Here is a 25,605-nt window from a genome sequence, read left to right as displayed (position 1 = left end):
TCCCTGTTTGCCAATGAGATGATTGTATATCTAGAAAACCCCATTGTCTCAGCCCAAAATCTCCTTAAGCTGATAGGCAACTTCAGCAAAGTCTCAGGATACAAAATAAATGTGCAAAAATCAGAAGCATTCTTATACACCAGTAACAGACAAACGGAGAGCCAAATCATGAGTGAACTCCCATTCACAATTGCTTCAGAGAGAATAAAATACCTAGGAATCCAACTTACAAGGGATATGAAGGACCTCTTCAATGAGAACTACAAACCAATGCTCAATGAAATAAAAGAGGACACAAACAAATGGAAGAATATTCCATGCTCATGGATAGGAAAAATCAATATCGTGAAAATGGCCATACTGCCCAAGGTAATTTATAGATTCAATGCCATCCCCATCAAGCTACCAATGACTTTCTTCAAAGAATTGGAAAAAACTACTTTAAAGTTCATATGGAACCAAAAAAGAGCCCGCATCGCCAAGTCAATCCTAAGCCAAAAGAACAAAGCTGGAGGCATCACACTACCTGACTTCAAACTATACTACAAGGCTACAGTAACCAAAACAGCTTGGTACTGGTATCAAAACAGAGATATAGACCAATAGAACAGAACAGAGCCCTCAGAAATAATGCTGCACATCTACAACCATCTGATCTTTGACAACCCTGACAAAAACAAGAAATGGGGAAAGGATTCCCTATTTAATAAATGGTGCTTGGAAAACTGGCTAGCCATATGTAGAAAGCTGAAATGAGATCCCTTCCTTACACTTTATACAAAAATTAACTCAAGATGGATTAAAGACTTACATGTTAGACCTAAAACCATAAAAACCCAGGAAGAAAACCTAGGCAATACCATTCAGGACATAGGCATAGGCGAGGAGTTCAAGTCTAAAACACCAAAAGCAATGGAAACAAAAGCCAAAATTGACAAATAAGATCTAATTAAACTAAAGAGCTTCTGCACAGCACAAGAAACTACCATCAGAGTGAACAGGCAAACTACAAAATGGGAGAAAATTTTTACAATCTACTCATCTGACAAAGGGCTAATATCCAGAATCTTCAATGAACTCAAACAAATTTACAAGAAAAAAACAAACAACCCCATCAACAAGTGGGCAAAGGATATGAACAGACACTTCTCAAAAGAAGACATTTATGCAGCCAAAACACACATGAAAAAATACTCATCATCACTGGCCATCAGAGAAATGCAAATCCAAACCACAATGAGATACCATCTCACACCAGTTAGAATGGCAATCATTAAAAAGTCAGGAAACCATAGGTGCTGGAGAGGATGTGGAGAAAGACAAACACTTTTACACTGTTGGTGGGACTGTAAACCAGTTCAACCCTTGTGGAAGTCAGTGTGGTGATTCCTCAGGGATGTAGAACTAGAAATACCATTTGACCCAGCCATCCCATTACTGGGTATATACCCGAAGGATTATAAATCATGCTGCTATAAATACACTTGCATAGGTATGTTTATTGGAGCACTATTCACAATAGCAAAGACTTGGAACCAAGCCAAATGTCCAACAATGATAGACCGGATTAAGAAAATGTGGCACATATACACCATGGAATACTATGCAGCCATAAAAAATGATGAGTTCATGTCCTTTGTAGGGACATGGATGAAGCTGGAAGCCATCATTCTCAGCAAACTATCGCAAGGACAAAAAAGCAAACACTGCATGTTCTCACTCATAGGTGGGAATTGAACAATGAGAACAGATGGACACAGGAAGGGGAGCATCACACACTGGGGCCTGATGTGGGGTAGGGGGAGAGGGGAGGGATAGCATTAGGAGATATACCTAATGTTAAATGACGAGTTAATGGGTGCAGCACACCAACATGGCACATGTATACATATGTAACTAACCTGCACATTGTGCACATGTACCCTAAAACTTAAAGTATAATAAAAAAAGAAAAAAGAAAAACCAAATATCTTGTAATAATAACCAGAGCTATCTGTGAAAATTCTTTCTAATGTGTGGATTAATCTAGACGAATCTAACCTGTTGATTCACCATGTTGGAAACACTCTTTTTGTAGAGTTTACAAAAGGGACATTTCTGAGCCCATTGAGGCCTGTAGTGAAAAAATGAATATCCCTCAATAAAAACTCGAAACAAGCTATTTGTGAAAATACTGGTTGATTTCAAGCATTGTAATGGGAGAGACTCCTGACCAACCCCAGGCAGTCAAAAGATAGTCATCTGGGTTACCCCATGCATTCTAATGGGAGACATTCCTAGCCGACCCCAGCCAGTCTAATGATAGAGACACCTGCGTCACTCCAGGCATTCTAATGAGACAGACTCCTGGCTGATACCAGGCATTCTAATGGTGAAGACACCTGGGCAACACCAGGCATTGTTGTGGGAGACACTCCAGGTTCACTCTAGTCACTCTAAACAGACAGACTTCTAGCCAAATTCAGGCAATTTAATGATAGAGACACCTGGGCTACCCCATGCATTCTAATGTAAGGCTGACCACAAGGCAGTCTAATAATAGAGACACATGGGCAGCCCCAGGTCTTCTCATGGGAGAGACTCCTGGATGACTCCAAGTAGTCTAATGATAGAGACACCTGGGAGACACCAGGCATTTTAAAAGGAGAGATTCCATGCTGACTCCAGGCATTGGGGGTGACTTCTGAGCAACCCCAAGCAGTCTAATGTTGGAGACACCAGAGCGACCCCAGGCATTCAATCCAGAGAGACTCTCCATTGACCACAGGCAGTCTAATGATAGATACACTTGGGCAAACCCACACATTCTAATGAAAGAGGTTCTTGGTCAATCCCAGGCATTCTAATGATAGAGACATTTGGGACACCACAGGCATTCTAATGGGAGAGACTCCCAGCCAACCCTAGGCATTCTAATGGTAGAGAATTCCATCTTACCCCAGGCATTCTAATGGGAGAGGCTTCCAACTGACACCAGACAGTCTAATGATAGAGTCATTTTGGCGAACCCAGACCTTCCAATGGAAGAGACTTCCGGCCAATTTCAGGCAGTCTAATGTTACAGAAAACAGGGCAACCCCAGGCATTCTAATGAGAGAGACTACCCACCCAACCAAGTCAGTCTAAGGAGAGAGTCACCTTGGTGATGCAAGGAACACTAATGAAGGAGAATTTAGACCGATCTCTGGCATTATAATGATAGGGAAACCTGGGTGATCCCAGGCATTCTAGTGACAGAGAAAACTGGGCTACCTCAGTCATTCTAATAGGAGAAATTTCCATCTGACATCAGGCATTCTAATGGAAGAAACTCCTGGCCAACCCAGGTAGACTAAAGATAACAACACCTGGTCGACCCCAGGCATTCTAATGGGAGAGACTCCCAGCTGATCCCAGGCAGTCTAATGATAGAGACACTTTGGAGACCTCAGACATTTTAATGGGAGAGACTCCTGGTCAAACCCCAGCAGTCTAATGATAAAGACATTTTGGTGACCCCAGGCATTCTAATGAAAAAGACTCCCAGCAGATCCCAGGAATTTTAATGGAAGACTTGAGGTCGATCACAGGCAGTCTTAGAAAGAAGACACCTGGGAGACCACAGGTATTCTAATGGGAGAGACTCCTGGCTGACCCCCAGCAGTCTAATTATAGAGACACCTGGGCCACCCCAGACATTCTAACAAAAGAGATTCCTTGGCGACCCCAGGCAATGTGATGATACAGACAACTGAATGACCCCAGGCATTCTAATGGGAGATACTCCCAGCTGAACCTAGACAGACTAATGATAGAGACATCTGGCCAACCACAGGCATTTTATTGGGAGAGACTCCTGGACGAGCTTAGGCAGCCTAATTATAGAGACATGGGGGCAATCTGAAACATTGAAATGGAAAAGACTCCCGGCGGACCCAAGGCAGTCTAGTGATAGAGACACCTGGGTGATCCCATGCATTCTAATGGGAGAGATTTACAGCTGACTGCAGTCAGTCTAATGATGGAGACACCTAGGCAACCCTAGGCATTCTAATGGCAGAGACTCTTGGACAACCCCAGGCATTCTAATGATAGAGACACCTCGGCAACCCCAGGCATTGTAATGGGCAAAACTTTCAGCCAACCCCAGGTATTCTCTTGGGAGAGACTCTTTGCTGACCTCAAGCAGTCTAATTATAGAGACACCTGCATGACCCCAGGCATTCTAATGTTAAAGACTCTCAGACGATGCCAGGAATTCTAATGGGAGAGACTCTTGGCTTACCTCAAGCAGTCTAAGGTAAAGACACCTGGGTGACCATAACCATTCTAATGGGAAAGACTCCTGGCTGAGCCCAGGCAGTTTAATTATAGAGACACTTGGTGTGAATCCTAATGGGAGAGATTCCCAGCTGACCCCAGGTAGTGTAATGAAAGAGATACCTGGGCAACCCCAATCATTCTAATGAGAGAGACCCCTTCCAAACTTAGGTTGTTTAATGATAGAGGTGCATGAGCAATATTATCCCAGGTATAATAATGGGAAATTATTATCCCAGGTATAATAATGGGAAAACGTGCCGGCTGACCTCAGGCAGTCTAATGATAGAGAAACCTGGGCAAACAGAAATTCTAATAGAAAAGATTGCCAGCAGACCTCAGGGATTCTAATGATAGAGACACCTGATTGACCACAGGGATTATAATGGGAGAGACTCCCACCCAATCCCAGGCAGTCTAGTGATAGAGTCACCTGGGTGACCCAGGCATTTTCATGGGAGAGACTTCTGGCCAATTCTAGGCATTCTAATGGTAGAGTCACCTGGGCAACACCAGACATTCTAATGGAAGAGAGTTCTGGCCAAACCCAGGCAGTCTAATTATAGAGAAACGTCGGCAACCACAGGCATTCTTGTGTGTGAGATTCCTGGTTGACCCCAGGAAGTCTAATGATAGAGAAACCAGGCATACTTCTGGGAAAGACTTTCACCTCACACAAGGCATTGTAATGAGAGAGCTTCCTGGCTGACCCCAGGAAGTCTAACGAAAGAGACATCTTGGTGATCTCAGGCATTTTAATGGAAGAAACTCCTGGCTGATGCCAGGAAGGCTAATAAGAGAGACACATGGGTGACTCCAGGCATTCGAATGGGAGAGACTTTCGGCTGACCCCAGGCATTCTAATGATAGAGACAGCTGAGCAACCACAGGCTTTCTCCCGTCCAACCCCAGGCATTCTAATTGGACAGACCCCTAGCAGACACCAGACAGTTTAAGGATAAGGATACATGGGCGACATCAAGCATTCTAACTGGAGAGACTCCTGGGTGACCCAAGGCAGTCTAATTATGAAGACATCTGAATGACCCCAGGCATTCTAATGGGAGAGACTCCCAGCCAACCCCAGGCTGTCTAGTGATAAAGACACCTGGGCGACCTCATGCATTGTAATGGGAAAGACTACTGACTGAACCCAAGCAGTCTAACAATAGAGACACCTGGGAGACCCCAAACATTCTAATGCAAGGGATTTTTGGTGCAACCTAGGCACTCTAACGGGAAATGACTGGCTGATGACAGGTAGTATAATGATACAGACACCTGGGTAACAACAGGCATTTGAATGGGAGACACTTCTGACCGATCCCAAGGAGTCTAATTATAGAGACACCTGGGCAATCCCAGGCATTCGAACGGGAAAGGCACCTGGCCAACCATGAGCAGTCTAATAGTAGAGACACCTGAGGGACCTGAGGCATTCTAATGGGAGATACACCTGGCCAACCATGGGCAGTCTAATAATAGAGACACCTGGGCAACCTGAGGCATTCTAATGGGAGAAACTTTCACCGAACTCAGGCAATCTAATGATAGAGACAGCTGGGCTGCCTCAGGGATTCTAATGGGAGAGACTCCTGGCCGATCCCAGGCAGTCTAATGAAAGAGACAACTGGGCAAACTCAGGCATTCTAATGAGAGAAACCTCACACTGAGCCCAGACAGTCTAACTATAAAGACACCAGGGTGACCCCAGGCATTCTAATGTAAGCAACTCCAAGCTGACCCCAGGCAAGTCTAATGATAGAGACACCTGGGCGACCCCAGACATTCTAATGGGAGAGACTCATGGCCAACCCCAGGCATTCTAATGAAAGAGACTCCTGGTTGACCCAAGGCAACCTAATAATAGAGACACCAAATCAACCCCACACATTCTAATGGGAGAGACACCCAGCCACCCACAGGCAGTCTAATGATAGAGACACCTGGGCAACCACAGGCATTTGAATGGGTGAAACTCCAGAACTACCCCAGGTATTTTAATAATACAGACACCTGGCATTCTAATAAGAGAGATTTCTAGAGAACCCCAGGCATTCTCTTGAAAGAGTCTCTTGGCTGACCCGAAGCAGTCAAATTATAGAGACATCTGGGTGACACGGGCATTTTAATTGGAGAGGCTCCATGCCGACTCCAGGTATTCTAATAATAGAGAAACCTGTGAGATGCCAGGCATTCTAATGAAAAATACTTTTGGCAGACCCCAGGTTTTCTAATGGGAGAGACTCCCAGCTGACCCCAGGCCTTCTAATAATATTGACATGGGGTAACACTTTGCATTTTATTGGGAAAGACTCCTGGCTGACCACAGGCATTCTAATGCTAAAGATACCTAAGCAACCCCAGGCATTATAATGGGAGAGACTCCCAGCGATTCTAGGCATTGTAATGGGAGGGACTCCTAGCTGACTCCGGAAGTTGAATGACGGAGACACCTGGGCGACCAAAGGCATTCTAATGGCAGGGATTTTCTGCCGACCCCAGGCAGTCTAATAATAGAGACACCTGGGTGATCAAAAGCATTTTAATCTGAGAGACTCCCGGCAGACCCCAGGCAGTCTAGTTGGAAAGACTCCTGGCCAACCCCAGGCAGTCCAATGATAAAGACAACTGAGCTGCCTTAGGCATTTTAATGGGAGAGGCTCCCGGCTGACACCAGGAGTCTAATGATAAAGACATCTGGGCAAAAGTGGGCATTCCAATGAAAGAGATTCCTGGCCGTCCCCAGGCAGTCTAATGATAGAAACACCTACCTGGTCGACTGAAAGCCATGTAATGGGAGAGGCTCAAGGAAGACCCCAGGCTTTCTAATTACAGAGGCAACTAGCCAACCCCAGGCATTCTACTGGAAGAGAATCCTGACCAACACAGGCATTCTAATGCAAGAGACTTCCAGTCGACAACACACATTCTAATGGGAGACTATTGGGTGACTGCAGGCAGTGTGAAAATAGAGACTACTTGGCAACCACAGGTATTCTAATGGAAAAGACTACTTGCTGACTCCTGGCAGTCTAATTATAGAGACATCTGTACGACCCCAGGCATTCAAATGAAAGAGACATCTGGGGGACCACAGGCAGTCTAATCGTAGAGCCACCTGGGCAATCCCAGGCATTCCAATGAGAGGCACTCTTAGCCAAACCCAGGCAGTCTAATGATTGAGACAACTGGCTGACCCCAGGCATTCTATTAAGAGAGATTTCCAGCCGAACACAGGAATTCTAATGATAGAGACACTTGATCAACCACAGGTATTTTAATGGGAGAGACTCTCACCCAACTGCAGGCAGTCTAATGATAAAAACATTTTGTCAAGCCTAGGCATTCTAATGGGAGAGATACTTGGCTGACCCCAGGCACTCTAATGATAGAGAAACCAGGGTGACCCCAGACATTCTAATGAGAGAGACCCCTGGCCCACCCTAGCATGTCTAATGAAAGAAACACCTGGGTGATCCCAGGAATTCTAATGAAATAGACGTGCTATAAAAACTAGAAAAAACGCTAACTGAGAAAATGCTTTGTGATATGTAGATTCATATCACAGAGTTAAACCTCTGTTTTGATTCAACAGGACACACTAGTTTTGTAGAACCTACAAATGGACATTTTGGAACCTATTGAGGCCTATAGTAAAAAAACAAATATCTTATGATAAAAACTACAAACAAACTATCTGTGAAAATGATTTGAGATGTGTAGATTTATCTGACAAAGTTAAACTTCCTTGTTCATTTAACATTATGGAAACACTATTTTTGTAGAATCTACAAGGTTACATTTCTAAACTCATTAAGACCTATACTGAAAAATGGAATATCCCATGACAAAAATTAGAAACAAGCAATCTGTGAAAATGCTTTGCAATGTGTGGATTCATCTCACAGAGTAGAACCTCTATTTTGATTCAAAAGATTGGTAATACACTTTTTATAAAATCTATAAAGGGATTTCTGAGCCCATTGAGGTGCATAGTGAAAAACAGAATATGCCATGATAAAAACTAAAAACAGCCTCTCAGTTAAAATGCTTTGAGATGTGAGGATTCATCTCACAGGTTTAAACCTTTGTTTTTATTCAACTGGTTGGAAACACTCAATTTTGTATAATTGAGAAGGGACATCACTGAGCCCATATAGTGAAAAACCTAATATCCTGTGATAAAAAGTAGGAAAAAAATCTGGGAATATGCTTTGTGATGTGTGGATTTATCTCACAGAATGGAAACTATGTTTTGACTCACCAAGTTAAAAACACTCTTTTTGTAAAATCTACAAAGGGACATTTCTGAGCCCATTGAGGACTACAGTAAAAAATTGAACATTGCCCTATAAAAATTAGAAACAAGCTATCTGTGAAAATGCTTTGTGATGTGTGGATTAACCTCACAGTGTTAAACCTCTGTTTTGATTCAACAGATGGGAAACACTTTTTTATAGAATCTACAAAGAGACATTTCTGAGCCCATTAAGGCCTGTAATAAAAAAATCCTGCGATAAAAACTAGAAACAAGTTTTATATGAAAATACTTTGCTATTTGTGGATTCATCTCACCAAATCAAACCTGTGTTTTGACTCAAAAAGTTAGAAACACTCTTTTTGTAGAATCTATGAGGGGACATTTCTGAGCCCAATGAGGTCTATAGTGAAAACCTGAATATCCCACAATAAAAACAAGAAACAAGCTACCTGTGAAAATACTTTCCAATGTCTGGATTTATCTCACAGAAGTAAACTTTCCTTTTCAATCATCAGGTTGGAAACAGGATTTTTGTAGAATCTACAAAAAACCATTTCTGAGCCTGTTGAGGCCTATAGTAAAATAACAAATATTCTGCAATAAAAACTAGAAACAAGCTATCTGTGATGTGATCTGAGCTATTTGTGATGTGTGGATTCATATTACAGGGTTAAAGCTTTGTTTTGATTCAACAGGTTGAAAACACTTTTTTGTAGACTCTACAAAGGGATGTATCTGAGCCCATTGAGGACTATATTAAAAAATTGAATATCTCACGATATAAACTAAAAAGAAGCTATCTATGAAAATGCATTGCTAAGTGTGGATTCATCTCATAGAGATAAAACTTTGTTTTGATCTAACAGATTGGAAACACTTATTTTGTAGAATCTACGAAGTGACATTTTTGAGCCCATTGAGGCCTATAGTAATAAACTGAATATCCTGTGATAAAAAATAGAAAGAAGCGTCTGTTAACATGCTTTGCAACCTGTGGATACATCTCACAGAGTTAAACTTTTATTTTGATTCAACAGTTTGAAACAGGCTTTTTGTAGAATCTACAAAGGAACATTTCTGATGCTATCTAGGCTTATAGCAAAAAAATGAATATCCCTTGATAAAAACTAGAAGCAAACTATGTGAAAATGCTTTGTGATGTGTTGATTCATCTCATAGAGTTAAACCTTGGTTTTGATTCAACAGTTAGAAATACACTTCTTTTAGAATCTATGAAGGAACTTTTCCGAGCCAATTAAGCCCTATAGTAAAAAACCAAATATTCCACGATAAATACTAGAAACGAGCTATCAGAGAAGATGCTTGGTAATTTGAGGATTTATATTACAGTGTTAAATTTTTGTTTGCATTAAGCTGGTTGGAAACACTCTTTTAGTAAAATCTACAGAGGGATATTTCTGAAGTTCTTCAGGCCTATAGTAAGCAGCTGAATATCCTGCTCTGAAAAGTAGAAACAGGCTATCTGTGAAAATGCTTTGTGATATGTGGATTCTTCTCACTGAGTGGTGCCTGAGTTGTGATACACCAGACTGGAAACACTCTTTTTCTAGAATCTATAAAGGGACATGTCTGAGGTCACTGAAGCCTATAGTGAAAAACTGAGTATTCCATGATAAAAACTAGAAACAAGCCATCTGTGAAAATGCATTGTGTTATTTGGATTCACCTCACCAAATTAAAGATGTGTTTTGATTTACAGTGTGGAAAACACTCTTTTTGTAGAATCTATGAAAGGATATTTCTGAGCCCATTGAGGATCTATAGTAAAAAAATCTATTATCCTGTGATAAACAGTAGAAGCAAACTATCTGTGAAAATGCTTTGCCTTGTGTGGATTCATCTTACAGAGGTAAGCCATTGTTTTAATTCAACAGATTGAAAACGTTCTTTTTGTAGAATCTACAAAAAGACATTTCTGAGCTTATTCATGTTTATAGAGAATAACCAAATATTTTGTGATAAAAACTAGAAACTAGGTATACGTGAAAATGCTTTGCAATGTGTGGATTTATCTCACAGAGTGAAACCTTTATTTTCATTCAAGAGGTTGGAAACACTCCTTTTGTAGAATCTAGAAAGGGACATTTCTGAGACCATTGAGGCCTTTAGTGAAAAACAAAATATCCCATGTTAAAAACAAGAAAGAAGCTATCTGTGAAAATGCTTTGTAATGCATTAACTCATTTGACTAAATAAAACCTGTGTTTTGATTCACTAGGTTTGAAATACTTTTATTTACAATCTATGAAGAAACATTTTTGAGCCCTTTGAGGTCTATAGTGAAAAAGTGAATATTCTGTGACACAAACTAAAACAAGCTCTCTGTGAAAATGCGTTGCAATGTGTGGATTTATCTCACAGAGTTAAACATTTTTTTTATTCAACAGGTTGAAAACACTCTATATAGAATCTACAAAGAGACATTTCTGAGTCTATTGAGGCCTATAGTGAAAATTCAAATATTTAAACTAAAAACAAGTTATCAATTAAAATGCTTTGTGATGTGTGGATTCATCACACAGAGTTAAACCTTGGTTTTGATTAAGCAAGTTGGAAACATTCTTTTTTAGAATCTAGAAGAGACATTACTGAGTGCATGAAGGCCTATAGTGAAGATCTGAATATCCCATGATAAAAAGTAGAAACAAGTTATCTGCGAATATGTTTGGTGATGTGTGGATTTATCCCACTGAATGAAACCTGCGTTTTGATTCAAGTTGGATAGACTCTTTTTGTAAAATCAATGAAGAGTCATTTCTGAGCCCATTGAGGCCTACTGTGAAAACTCGAATATTGCACTATAGAAACTAGAAACAAGCTTTCTGTGAAAATACTTTGCAAGCTGTGAATTTGTCTCACCGAATCAAACCTGTGTTTTGGTTCAACAAGTTGGAAACACTCTTATTGTAGAATCTACAAAGGGATATTTATGAGACCATTGAGGCCTATAGTGAAAAATGAAATATCCCATGATAAAACTAGAAACAAGCTATCTGAGAAAATGCTTTTTAACGTCTGGATTTGTCTCACTGAGTTAAAGCCTTGTTCTAATTCGTCAGACTGAAAACACTTTTTTGTAAAATCTACAAAGGAACATTTCTAAGCTTATTGAGGGCTATAGTGAAAAAATGGATATTCCACGAAAAGAACTAGAAACAAGCTATCTGTGAAATGCTTTGCAATGCATGGTTTTATCTCACAGAGTTAAATCTTTGTTTTGACTTAACAGGTTGGAAATCCTTTCTTTGTAGAATCTAAAAAGGGATGTTTCTGAGACCATTGAGACCTGTAGTAAAAAATCAAATATCTCGTGATATAAACTAAAAAGAATCTATCAATGAAAATGCATTGCGAGGTGTAGATTTATCTCATAGAGTTAAATTTTAATTTTGATTCAACAGGTGGTAAACACTCTTTTTTTTTTTTTTTTTTTTTTTTTTTTTTTTTTTTTTTTTTTTTTTTTTTAGAATCTATGAAGGGACATCATTTCTGAGCCCATTGAAACTTGTAGTGAAAAACCAAGCATCCCCTGATAAATAGGCAGTAGAAACAAACTACCTACGAAAATGCTTTTTGATTTGTGGATTTATCTCACAGTGTTAAATTTTTGATTTGATTCAACTGGTTGAAAACACTCTCTATGTAGAATCTATGAAGAGACGTTTTTGAGCTTATCGAGATGTAAGGTGAGAAACTGAATATCCCGCTATGCAAAGTACAAACAAGCTCTCTGTGAAAATGCTTTGTTATATGGGAATTCTTCTCACTGAATGGATCTTGTGTTGTGATTCACTGGGTTGGAAACACTTTTTTTTAGAATCTATGAAGGGACATTTCTGAGGCCATCGAGGCCTATAGTGAACAACAGAATATTCTGCGATAAAAACTAGAAACAACCTACCTGTGAAAACGCTTTGTGATCTTTGGATTCATCTCACCACATGGAACCTGTGTTTTGATTCAGCAGGTTGGAAAAACTCTTTTTGTGGAATCTACCAAAGGATATTTCTAAGCCCGTTGAGGCCTATATTAAATTGATTATCTCATGGTAAGAACTAGAAACAAGCTATCTGTGAAAATGCTTTGCATTAGGTGGATTCATCTCATGCAGTTAAACCCGTGTTTTATTCAACAGGTTGAAAGCATTCTTTTTGTAGAATCTATGAAAAGACATTTCTGAGCTTATTCTGGTTTATAGAGTAAAACCGAATATCCTGAAATAAAAACTGGAAACTAGGTATGTATGAAAATGCTTTGTGATGGGTGGAGTTATCTCAGAGTGAAATCTTTGTTTTGATTCAACAGGTTGGAAATACTCTTAGTGTAGAATATATGAAGGGACAATTTCAAAGACCATTAAGGCCTATAGTGAAAAAACAAATATACTGCAATATAAACTAGAAACAAGCTATACGTGAAAATGTTTTGTGATGAGTGGATTTATCTCACAGAGTTAAACCTATGCTTTGATTCAACAAATTGAAAATAATCTTTTTATGGAACTACAAAGAGAAATTTCTGAGCCTTTGAAACCTATACTGAAAAACTGAATATCCCACCATAAAACTAGAAAGAAATTATACATGAAAATGCTTCATGAAGGGTGGATATTTCTCACAGAGTTAAACCTTTATTTTGATTCAACAGGTTAAAACCAGGTTCTTTGTAAAATCTATGAAGGAACATTTCTTAGCCCATTGAGGCCTAGTGTGAAAACCCAAATATCACACAACAAAAACTAGAAAGAAGCTATTTATAAAAATACTTTGTGGTATATGGATTTATCTCACAGAATGAAACCTTTGTTTTGATTCAAAATGTTGGAATCATATTCCTTGTAAAATCTATGAAAAAACACTTCTTAACTTATTGTAGCCTAGAGTGAAAAACCGAATAACCCATAATAACTAGAAACAAGCTATCTGTGACAATATTCTGTGATGTGTGGATTCATCTCACATAGTTAAACTTTTGCTTTTTTCAACAGATTTGAAACACTCTTTTTGTAGAAACTACAAAAAGACATTTCTTAGCCCATGGTGCATACAGTGAAAAAATCAAAAATTATATGATAAAAGCTAGAAACATGGTATGTGTAAACATGCTTTGCCATGTGAGGTTTCATGTCAGAGAGTTCAACATTTGTTTTGATTCAACAGGTTGAAAACACAATTTTTGAAGAATCTATGATGGGACATATCGAAGCCCGTTGAGACTTAGTGAAAAACACAATATCCCCTGACAAAAATTAGAAACAAGCTTTCTGTGAAAATGTTTTTTGATGTCTGTATTTATCTCACTGAATGAAAAATGTAGATGCTGGAAACACTATTTTTGTAGAATCTATGAAGGGATATTTCTGAACTCATTGAAGTCTACAGTGACAAACCGAATATCCAATGATAAAAACTAGAAATACGCTGTGAAAATGTTTTATGATGTGTGGATCCTTCTCACCGAATTAAACCTGCATTGTAAATCATCAGGTCTGAAACCTTCTATTTGTAGAATCTATGAAGGAACATTTCTGAGCCCATCAAGGCCTGTATTGAAAAACCAAGGATCCTGTGGCAAAAACTAGAAACAACCTAAATATGGAAATGCTTTGAGAAATGTGATTCATCTCACAGAGATGAATCTTTGTATTGATTCATCAGGTTGGAAACTCTCTTTTTGTAGAAAAAAAGGTCTAAAAAGAGACATATCTGAGCCCATTGTGGCCTACAGTGAAAAACTGAATTTCTTGAACAAACGCTGGAAACCAGCTATGTGTGAAAATGCTTTGTGATGTGTGGGTTTATCTCACAAAGTTAAACCATTGTTTTGATTCAACATGTTGGAAACACTCTCTCTGTAGAATCTATGAAAAAACATTTCTGAACTCATTGAGAAGTATAGTGAAAAACTGCATATCCTGAAATAGAAACTAGAAACAAGATGCGTGTGGAATGTTTGTGATGTGTGGATTCATCTCACCAAATGGAACCTGTATTTTGATTCACCCAGTTGGAAACACACTTTTTGTAGAATCTACGAAGGGACATTTCAGAGCCCATTGAGGCCTATTGTGAAAAATCAATTATCCCATGGTAAAAATTTGAAGCAACCTATCTGTGAAAATACTTTGTGATGTATGGATTCATCTCACAAAGTTAAACCATTGTTTTTATTCAACACATTGGAAACACTATTTTTTAGAATCTACAAATAGAAATTTCTTAGCTTTTTGAGACCTATAGTAAGAAACTAATATCCCACAATAAAAACTAGAGACAAGCTGTATGTGAAAATGTTTTGTGATGTGTGCATTCATCTAACTGAATGGCACCTGTGTTTTGATTCACAAGGTTGGAAACACTTTTTGTAGAATCTACAGAGGTACATTTCTGAGCCCATTGAGGCCTACTGTGAAAAACCAAATATTCTGTGATAAAAACTAGAAACAACCTATCTTTGAAAATGCTTTGGTATATGTGGTTTATCTCACAGCATTTAACCTATGTTTTGATTCAACAGGTTGGAACGACTTTTTTAGCAGAATCTATGACAGTACATTTCTTTGTCCTTTTAAACCTATCGTGAAAAACCAAATTTCCTGTGATAAAAACCAGAAACAGGGTATCTGTGAAAATGCTTTGTGATGTGTGGATTCATCTCACAGACGTTAACCTTTGTTTTGTTTCAACAGGTTCAAAACACTCTTCCTGTAAAATCTACTTAGGGACAGTCCTGAGCCCATTGAGGTCTTTAGTAAAAAAACAAATATCCCATGATAAAAACTAGAAACAAACTATCTGGGAAAATGTTTGTGATGTGTGGTTTCATATCACAGAGTAAAACCTTTGTTTTGATTTCAAACGCTGAAACCACTCTTTTTGTAGTATCTAGAAATGGATATTTCTGAACCCGTTGATGCTTAAGTAAAAAATTAAATTTTCTACAATATAAACTAGAAACAAACTATCCGTGGAAACGTTTTGTGATGTGTTAATTCAGCTCTCAAAATTAAACTTTTGTTTTTATTCAACACCTTGGAAAAACATTTTTTGTAGAATTTACAAAGGGACGTTTCTGAGCTCATTAAGGCTTATAGTGAATAACAAAATATCCCACCTAAAATTTAGAAACAAGATATCTGTGAAAATAATTTCCGATGTGTAGATTTAATGCACAGAGTTAAAACTTTGTTTTAATTCCACAGATTGGAAACTTTTTTTGTAGAATCTACGAAGGGACATTTCTGAGCCCATTGAAACCTATTGTGAAAAAGCTAATATCCCGTGATAAAAACTAGAAAGCAGCTATCTGTGAAAACGTTTTGCAATGTGTGGATTCATATCAAAGGCTTAAAACTTTGTTTTAATTCAACAGGTTGGAAACTTTTTTTGTAGAATCTATGAAGAAACATTTCTGAGCTCACTGAGGCATATTTGGAAAAATGGGTATCTCACAATACAAACTGGAAACAAGCTATCTGTGGAAACGTTTTATGATGTGTGGATTCATGTCACAGAGTTAATCCTTTGTTTTGATTCAACAGTTTGAAAACACTTTTTTTGTAGAATATACAAAAAGACATTTCTGAGCCCTTTGAATCCTGTAGTAAAGAAACAAATATCTCACGATAAAAACTAAAAAGAAACTTTCTGTGAAAATGCTTTGTGATGTGTGGATTCATCTCATAGAGTTAAACCTATGTTTTCATTCAACACATTGTAAACACTCTTTTAGTAGAACCTATGAAAAGACATTTCTGAGCCCATTGCAGCCTTCAGTGAAAAACCAAATTTCCCACGATGAAAAGTAGAAACAAGCTACACGTGAAAATGCTTTGTAATGTGTGGATTCATCTCACCGAATGGAAACTGTGTTTTGATTCAATGGGCTAAAAGCACTGCTTTGTAGAATCTGTGAAGGGACATTTCTGAGCACATTGAGGTCTATTGTGAGAAACTGAATATTCCTCAAGAAAAACTAGAAACTATCTGTGAAAATACTCCAGGCCAATCCAGGCATTCTAATGGGGGAGACTTTTGGCCCACCTCAGGAAGTCTAAGGATAGAGACACCTGGGTGACTTCAAGCATTCTAATGGGAGAGACTCCTGGCTGAGCCCAGGCATTGTAATGATAGAGACACCTCCGCGACTCCAGGCATTCTAACACGAGAGACTCCCGGTCGACCCCAGGCTTTATTGTGATAGAGACACCTGGGTGACCCCAGGCATCATTATTGGAGAGACTCCAGGCTGACCTCAGGCATTTTTTTTTTTTTGAGACAGAGTCTCATTTTGTCACAGAAGCTAAAATAGAGTGACACAATCTCAACTCACTGCAACTTCCATTTTCTGGGTTTAAGTGATTCTTTTGCCTCAGCCCCCCAAGTAGCTGGGATTAATGATGTGTGCCACTGCATCCAACTAATTTTTGTATTTTTAGTAGAGACAGGGTTTCACCATGTTAGCCAGGCTGCTCTTGATCTCCTGACGTCAGGTGATCCACTGCCCTCGGCCTCCCAAAGTGCTTGGATTACAACCCCAGGAATTCTAAGGAGAGAGACTTCCTGCTGAACAAAGGCACTCTAATGATAGCGACACCTGATGGACCATAGGCATTCTAATGGGAGAGACTCCTGGTTGACCCCAGGCAGTCTAATGATAGAGACACCTGGGCGACCCCAGGCATTTTAATGGGAGAGACTCCTGGCACACTCTAGGCATTCTAATGGGAGAGACTCCTTATCGACTCCAGGTATTCTAATGATGGAGACACCTTGGCGACCCCAGGCCTTAAAATGGTAGAGACTTCCAGCCAACCCGAGGCATTCTAATGATAGAGACACCTGAGCCACCACAGGTAATCTAATGGGAGAGACTCCCAAGTGACCCCAGGCATTCTAATGGGAGAGACTCCTGGCTGACAGTAGTCTTACAGAGACACCTTTGGGAGCCCAAGCATTCTAATGTGAGAGATTCCTCACAGAACCCAGGGAGGCTAATGACGGAGACACCTGGGAGACCCCAGGCATTCTAATGTGAGAGACACCAAGCGGGCCCAAGGCAGTCTAATTATAGAGACACATTAACGTCTCCATAATGGGAGAGACTCTCGGCCGAGACCAGCAGGCTAGTGACAGAGACAACTGGGCAACCCAAGGCAATCTAAACAAACAGACTCCTGACTGGGCGCAGTGGCCCATGCCTGTAATCTCAGCACTTTGGGAGGCTGAGAGGGGTGGATCACGAGTGCAAGAGATTGATACCATCCTGGCCAACATGGTGAAAACCTGTCTCTACTAGAAATACAAAAATTAGCTGGGTGTGGTGGCCTGTGCCTGTAGTCCCAGCTACTCGGGAGAGTGAGGTAGTAGAATTGCTTGAACCCTGGAGGTGGAGTTTGCAGTGAGCCGAGATCATGCCATTGCATTCCAGCCTGAAGACAGTGAGACTCCATAAAAGCAAAAATAAAAACAAACAAAACCTCCTGGCTGACTTCAGGCATTCTAATGGGAGAGATTCCTGGCCGACCTCGGGCTGTCTAATAATGGAGACACCTAGTTGACTTCAGGCATTTTAATGGGGGAGGTCCCTGACCAACCACAGGTGGTCGAATTATAGAGACACCTGAACGATCACAGTCATTCTAATGAAAGAGACTTTAGGCTGACCCAAGGCATTCTAACAGGAGAGACTCCTTGCCTACCCAGGCAGTCTAATTATAGAGACACATGGGTGACCCCAGGAATTCTAATGGGAGAGATTCCTGGCTGAACCCAGGCATTCTAATGATAGAGACACCAGGGTGACTCCAGGCATTTTAATGGGAGATTCTCCTGGCCAATTTTGAGCATTCTAAAGGGAAGCATTTTAATGTGAGAGACTCCTGACTGAACCCAGGCAGTCTAAGGATAGAGACAGTTGCGTGACTTTAGGCATTCTAATGGAAGACACTGTGGGGGAAAGAAAGAGAGATCAGACTGTTACTGTGTCTATGTAGAAAGAAGAAGACGTAAGAAACTCCATTTTGTTCTGTACTAAGAAAAATTCTTCTTTCTTGAGATGCTGTTAATCTGTAACCCTAGCCCCAACCATGTGCTCACAGAAACATGTGCTGTGTTGACTCAAGGTTTAATGGATTTAGGGCTGTGCAGGATGTGCTTTGTTAAAAATGTGTTTGCAGGAAGTATGCTTGGTAAAAGTCATCGCCATTCTCCAGTCTCGAGCACCCAGGGACAAAATTGAGCAGTTTAATTGTAGAGACATCTGGGCAACTCAGGCATTTTAATAAAGGAGACTCCCAGCTTGCCCCTGGCAGTCTAATGATGAAGACACCTTGTTGATCCCAGGCATTCTAATGGGAGAGACCCAGCTGACTCCAGGCCGTCTAAAAATAGAGACACTCAGGAAACACCAGGCATTTTAATGGGAAAGACATCTGGCCGACACCAGGCAGTCTAATTTTAGAGACTCTTGGGTTGCCCCAGACATTCTAATAAGAGAGACTCTCAGCTGAACCATGGCAGTCTAATGATAGAGACACCTGGGCGACCCAGACGTCTTAATAGGATAGAATCCCAGACGACTCCAGGCATTCTAACAATAGATACATTTTGGCGAATCCATACATTCTAATATGAGAGATTCCCGGCAGACACAAGGCATCCTCTCAGGAGAGAATCCTGCCTGATCCCAGGCAGTCTAATTATAGAGACAACTGGGTGACCCCAGGCATTCTAATGGGAAAGACTCCTGGCCAACCCCAGGTAGTTTAATGATAGAGACACTTGGGCAACCCCACATTCTAATGGAAGAGACTCCGGATCAACCCCAGCATTCTAATGAGAGATAACTTTTGCCTACTGCAGGCACTCTCAGGTTAGAGTCACCTGGGCAAACAGGCATTCTAATGGCAGAGACTCCTCGATGACCAAATGCACTCTAATTATAAAGACACCTGGGTGACCCCAGGCATTCTACTGGGAGACAGTCCTGGCCTACCTCAGGCAGTCTAATAATAGAGACTCCTGGGCGACCCCAGGCATTCTAACGGGAGAAACTCCCACCGACTTCTGCTAGTCTAATTATAGAGACACATGGGAGACCCAAGGCATTTTAATGGAAAGAATTCCAGCTGACACCAGATAGTTCAATAATAGAGACACATGGGTGATCCCAAGCATTCTAATGGGAGAGACTGGTGGCCAAACCCGGACAGTCTAATGATAGAGACACCTGGGCGACTCCAGGCGTTTTAATGGGAAAGACGCCTGGCTGAACACAGGCAGTCTAAAAATAGATACTTGGGCAACTTCAGACATTCTAATAGGAGAGATTCCTGGCTGATGCCAGGCCATCTAATGATAGAGACACCTGGATTAACCCAGGAATTCTAAAGAGAGAGATTTTCCAGCCGATTCCATAAAGTCTAATGATAGGGACACCAGGGCAACCCTGCATTCTAATAGGAGAGACTCCTGACCCACTTTGGGCATTCTAATGGAAGAGACCCTGGCTGACTGCAGGCAGTCTAAGGTTAGAGTCACCCGGGGGACCACAGACATTCTAATGGTAGAGACTCTTGGCTGACCAAAGGCATTCTAATTATAGAGAAACCTGGGCGACTGCAGGCATTGTATTGGGAGACATTCCCAGCTGAACCGAGGCAGTCTAAAAATAGAGACATCTGGGTGACCCAGGCATGCTAATGTAAGATACACATGGCCGGTTTTAGCCAGACTAATAATAGAGAAACCTGGCCAACCACAGGCATTTTAAGGGGAGAGACTCCGTGCCAAACATAGGCATTCTAATGATAGAGACACCTGGACGACATAAGGCATTTTGATAAGAGAAACTTCCAATGGACACTAGGCAATCTCATGAGAGACACTCCTGGCTGACACCAGGCACTTTAAAGATAGAGACACCTGGGCCGCTCCAGGCATTCTCTTAGAGACTCCTGGATGATCCCAGGCAGTCTAATTATAGAGACACCTGGGCGAACCCAGGCGTTTTAATTGGAGATAATTTCGGCTGACCCAAGGCAGTCTAATGATAAAGACACCTACAGGAACTCAGGCATTCTAAGAAGACTCCCTGTCAACCACAGGCTTTCTACTGTGGAGACTCCCAGCCTACCCCAGGCAGTCAAAAAATAGAGACAGTCGGGCAACACCAGGCATTTTAATGGGAAAGGCACCTAGCTGACACCATGTCGTCTAATTATAGAGGCACTTGGGTGACCCCAAGCACTCTAATAAGACAGACTTTTGGCTGACTCCTGGCAGTCTAATGATAGAGGCAACTGGGTGACCCCAGGTATCTTAATAGGAGAGAATCCTGGCCAAACCCAGGCATTCTAATAATAGAGACATCTTGGCAAACCCAGGCATTCTAATATGAGAGACTCCCGGCTGACCCAAGGCACTCTTTTGGGAGAGACTCCTGGCTGACCCCAGGCAGTCTAATTATAGAGACACCTGGGTGACCCCGGGCATTCTAATGGAAGAGACTCCCAGCCAACCCCAGGCAGTTTAATGATAGAGATACCTGGACGACCCCACATTCTAATGAAAGAGACTACTGACCCACCCTAGGCATTCTAATGAGACAGACTTTTGGCCAACTCCAGACACTCTCAAGTGAGAGTCACCTGGGTAAACACAGGTATTCTAATGGCAGAGAGTCCTTGCTGATGAAATGCACTCTAATTATAAAGACACCTGGGTAATCTCAGGCATTCTATTAGGAGACAGTCCTGGCCTACCCCAGGAAGTCTAATAATAGAGAATCCTTGGTGATGCCAGGCATTCTAACGGGAGGAACTCTTGCCAACTTCTGTCAGTCTAATTATAAAGACACATGGACGACCTGAGACATTTTAATGATACAGATTTCTGGTCAACACCAGGCAGTCTAATGAAGAGACATCTGAGCGACCCCAAGCATTTTAATGGGAGAGACTTGCAGCTGAACCCAGGCAGTCTAATAATAGAAACACCTGGGTGACCCCAGGCTTTTTACTGGGCAAGACTCCCAGCCGACCCCAGACATTCTAATGGTAGATACACGTTATCGACCCCAGGCATTCTAATGTGAGAGACATTTGGCTGACCCCAGGCATTTTAATGACAAAGATACCTGAGCCACCCGAGGAATTCTAATCAGAAAGACTCCTGGCAGACATAAGGTATTCTAATGATAGAAATACCTGGGCGACCTCAGGCATTCTAATAATGGAGATCCTAGGAGACCCCATGCATTTTAATTGGAGAGACTCCTGGCTGATCACAGGCAGTCTAATGATAGAGGTACCTGGGTGACCGCAAGCATTGTAATGGGAGAGACTCACGGCTGACCCCAGACATTCTACTGATAGAGACATATGGACAACCGCAGGCATTCTAATGGGAGAGACTCCTGGCTGACCCCAGGCAGTCTAATGGCAGAGACAACTGGGTGAAAGTACATACTAATAAGAGATTCCTGACCCACAGCAGGCACTCTAATCAGAGACACCCCCTGGCCAACCACAGGCAGTCAAAGGATAAAGTCTCCTGGGCGACCACTGGCATTCTAATGGCAGAGACCCCTGGTGGACTCCAGGATGTCTAATGTTAGAGAAAACTGAACAGCCTTAGGAAATCTAATGGGAGAGACACCTGGTCAACCCCACGCAGTCTACTGATAAAGGCACCTGGGCGACCCAAGGCATTCTAGTGGGAGAGACTCCCACAGGCACCAGGCATTCTAATTATAGAGACACATGGGCGAACCCAGGCATTCTAAGGGGAGAGACTCCTTGCAGACCCCAGGCAGTCTAACGATAGAAACAAATGTCCGAACTCAGGCAGTCTAAGGATAGAGACACCCGGCGACACCAGGTATTCTCATGGGAGAGACTCCTGGCTTACGCCAGGGAGCCTAATGATAAAGACACTTTGGCGACCCTGGGAATTTTAATGGGAGGAACTCCCAGCCAACCCAAGGCAGTCTAATGAAAGAGACAATTTTGATATCCCGGGCATTCTAATGGGAGCAAATCCTGGCCAAACGCAGGCAGTCTAATGATAGAGGCACCTGGGTGATGCCAGGCATTCTAATGAGAGAGACTCACGGCCGAATCCAGGCAGTCTAATGATAGAGACAACTGGGCCACACTAGGCATTCTAATGAAAGAGACTCCTGGCCGACCTGAAACATTCCAATGGGAGAGACTCCTGGCCAACCCCAGACAGTCTAATGATGGAGACAACAGGGCGATTCCAGGCGTTCCAACAAAAGAGACTGCCTGCCGACTGCAGGCAGCTTAATGATAGAGACACCTAGGTGACCCCAGGCATTCTAATAAAAGAGACTCCCCACCGATTCCAGGCATTCTAATCATAGAAACACCTGGGGGACAGCAGGCATTCTAATGGGAGATACTCCCAGCCAAACCCCAGGCATTCTAGTGAAGACTTCAGCTGACCCCAGGCAGTCTAATGATAGAGACACCTTGGTGACATCAGGCATTCTAATGGGGGAGACACCCTGCTGACCCCACGCAGTCTAATGATAGAGATACTGGGGCGACCCCAGACATTGTAATGAGAGAGACTGCTTGCCAACGCAAGGCTGTCTAATGATAGACACACCTGGGTGACCCCAGGCATTCTAATGGGAGAGACTCCCGCCCAACCACAGGCAATCCAATGATAGAGACACAAGGGTGTCCCTGCATTCTAATGGAAGAGACTCCAGACCTACCCCACACATTTTGATTGAAGAGAATCCTGGTTTATGTAGGCAGTCAAAGGTTAGGTTCTCCTGGGCGACCACAGGCATTCAAATGGCAGAGAATTCTGCCAGACCAATGGCATTCTAATTATAGAAACACCTAAGTGACCCAAGGCATTCTAGTGGGAGAGGCTCCTGGCCAACACCAGGCAGTCAAATGATAGAGACACCTGGGCGAATCCAGCCATTTTAACAGGAGTGACTTTCGGCCAACCTCTGTCAGTCTAATGATAAAGACAACTGGGCGATCCCAGGCATTCTAATGGGAGATACTCCTGGCCAACCCCAGGCAATAAAATTATAGAGACATCTGGGCAACATGATGCATCCTAATAGGGGAGACTCTCAGCCAAACTCAGGCATTCTAATTGGGGAGATTCGTGGCCAACCCCAGGCATTGTAAAAAATAAAGGCACCTTGGTGATCACAGCCATTCTAATGAAAGAGACTACCGGGCGACCCCAGGCATTCTCTTGGGAGAGACCCTTGGCTGACTCTAGGCAGTATAATTATAGAGACACCTGGGTGACCTCAAACATTCTAAGTGGAGAGATACCAGGCAAATCCCAGACAGTGTAATCATAGAGACACCTTGGCAACCCCAGGCATTCTAATGGAAGAAACTCCAATAGACTCCAGGAATTTTAATGGGAGAGACTCATGGCCGACCCCAGGCAGTCTAAGGTTAGAGACAACAGGGCAACCCCAGGCATTCTAATGGGAGAGATTCATGGCCTGCACCAGGCAGTCTAATGATAGACAAACTTCAGTGACCTCAGGCTTTATAATACAAGAGAATTCTGGCAGACCGCAGGCAGTCTAATGATAGAGACAGCTGAGCGACTGTAGGCATTCTAATGTGACAAAATCCCAGTCTACCCTAGGCATTCAAATGATAGAGACACCTGAGCGACCACAGGCATTCTAATGGGAGAGACTCTAGGCCTACTCCAGACAGTCTACTAAGAGAGACTTTCTGCCGACTCCAGGCAGCCTAATTATAGAGAGCCCTAGGTGGCCCCAGGCATTCCAGTGAGAGAGACTCCTGTCAGATGCCAGGCAGTCTAATAATAGAGACACCAGGGCAACCTCTCGTTCTAATGGACGAGACTGCTGACCCACCCCAGGCATTCTAATAATAGAGACTTTTGGTGAACCACAGGAACTCTCAGGTTAGAGTCACCTGACCGACCACAGGCATTTTAATGGCAGAGACTCCTCGCCGACAAAATGCACTCTATAGAGACATCAGGGCCACCCCAGGCATTTTGATGAGAGACACTCCTGGTTGACCCCAGGCAGTCTAATGAAAAAGACTCCTAGGCGACCCCAGACATTCTAATGGGAGAGACTCCCACTGCTTTCAGGTCATCTAATTACAGAGACACATGGGCAACATAAGGCATTTTAATGGAACAGACTCCCAGCCAACACCAGGCAGTCTAATGATAGAGGCACCTGGGTGACCACAAGCATTCTAATGGGAGAGACTGGCAACCAAATCCAGGTAATGTAATGATAGAAACACCTGGGTGATTCCAGGCTTTGTACATGGAGGACTCTGGGCCGACCACAGGCAGTCAAATAATAGAGACACCTGGTGGACCCCAGGCATTTTAATGGGAGAGACTTCTGGCCAGCCCCAGGCATTCTAATGATGGATACCCTGGGAGACCCCACACATTTTAACTGGAGAGACTCCCAGCTGATTGCAGGTAGTATAAAGATGGAGACACTTGGGCAACCACAGGCATTATAATGGAAGAGACTCTTGGCTGACCTCAGGGAGTCTTATGATAGAGACATCTGGGTGACCTAGGCATTCTGATGGGAGAGACTCCTGGCTAACCCCAGACAGTCTAATAATAGAGACACCTGAGTAACCTCAGGCATTCTACAGGGAGAGACTCCCGGCTGATGCCAGGCTTTCTAATGATAGAGACACCTCAACAACCACAGGCACTGTAGTCTTATGATAACGACATCTGGGCAACCCCAGGCATTCTCATGGGAAAGACTCCTGGCTGACCCCAGGTATACTAATGATAGAGACACCTGGGCCACCCCAAGCATTCTAATGGGAGAGACTCTGCGTCAACCTCATGCAGTCTTATAATACAGACACCTGGGCGACTTCAGGCTTCTAATGTGTGAGACTTTTTGTCACTTCCAGGCATTCTAATAATAAGGACATCTGGGAGACCTTAGGGATTCTGATGGGAGAGACTCCCGGTTGATACCAGGCA

Source organism: Pan paniscus, chromosome 20 (assembly GCF_029289425.2).
Source record: "Pan paniscus chromosome 20, NHGRI_mPanPan1-v2.0_pri, whole genome shotgun sequence".
Lineage (NCBI taxonomy): Eukaryota > Metazoa > Chordata > Mammalia > Primates > Hominidae > Pan > Pan paniscus.
Note: the sequence above shows the minus strand (reverse complement) of the source record.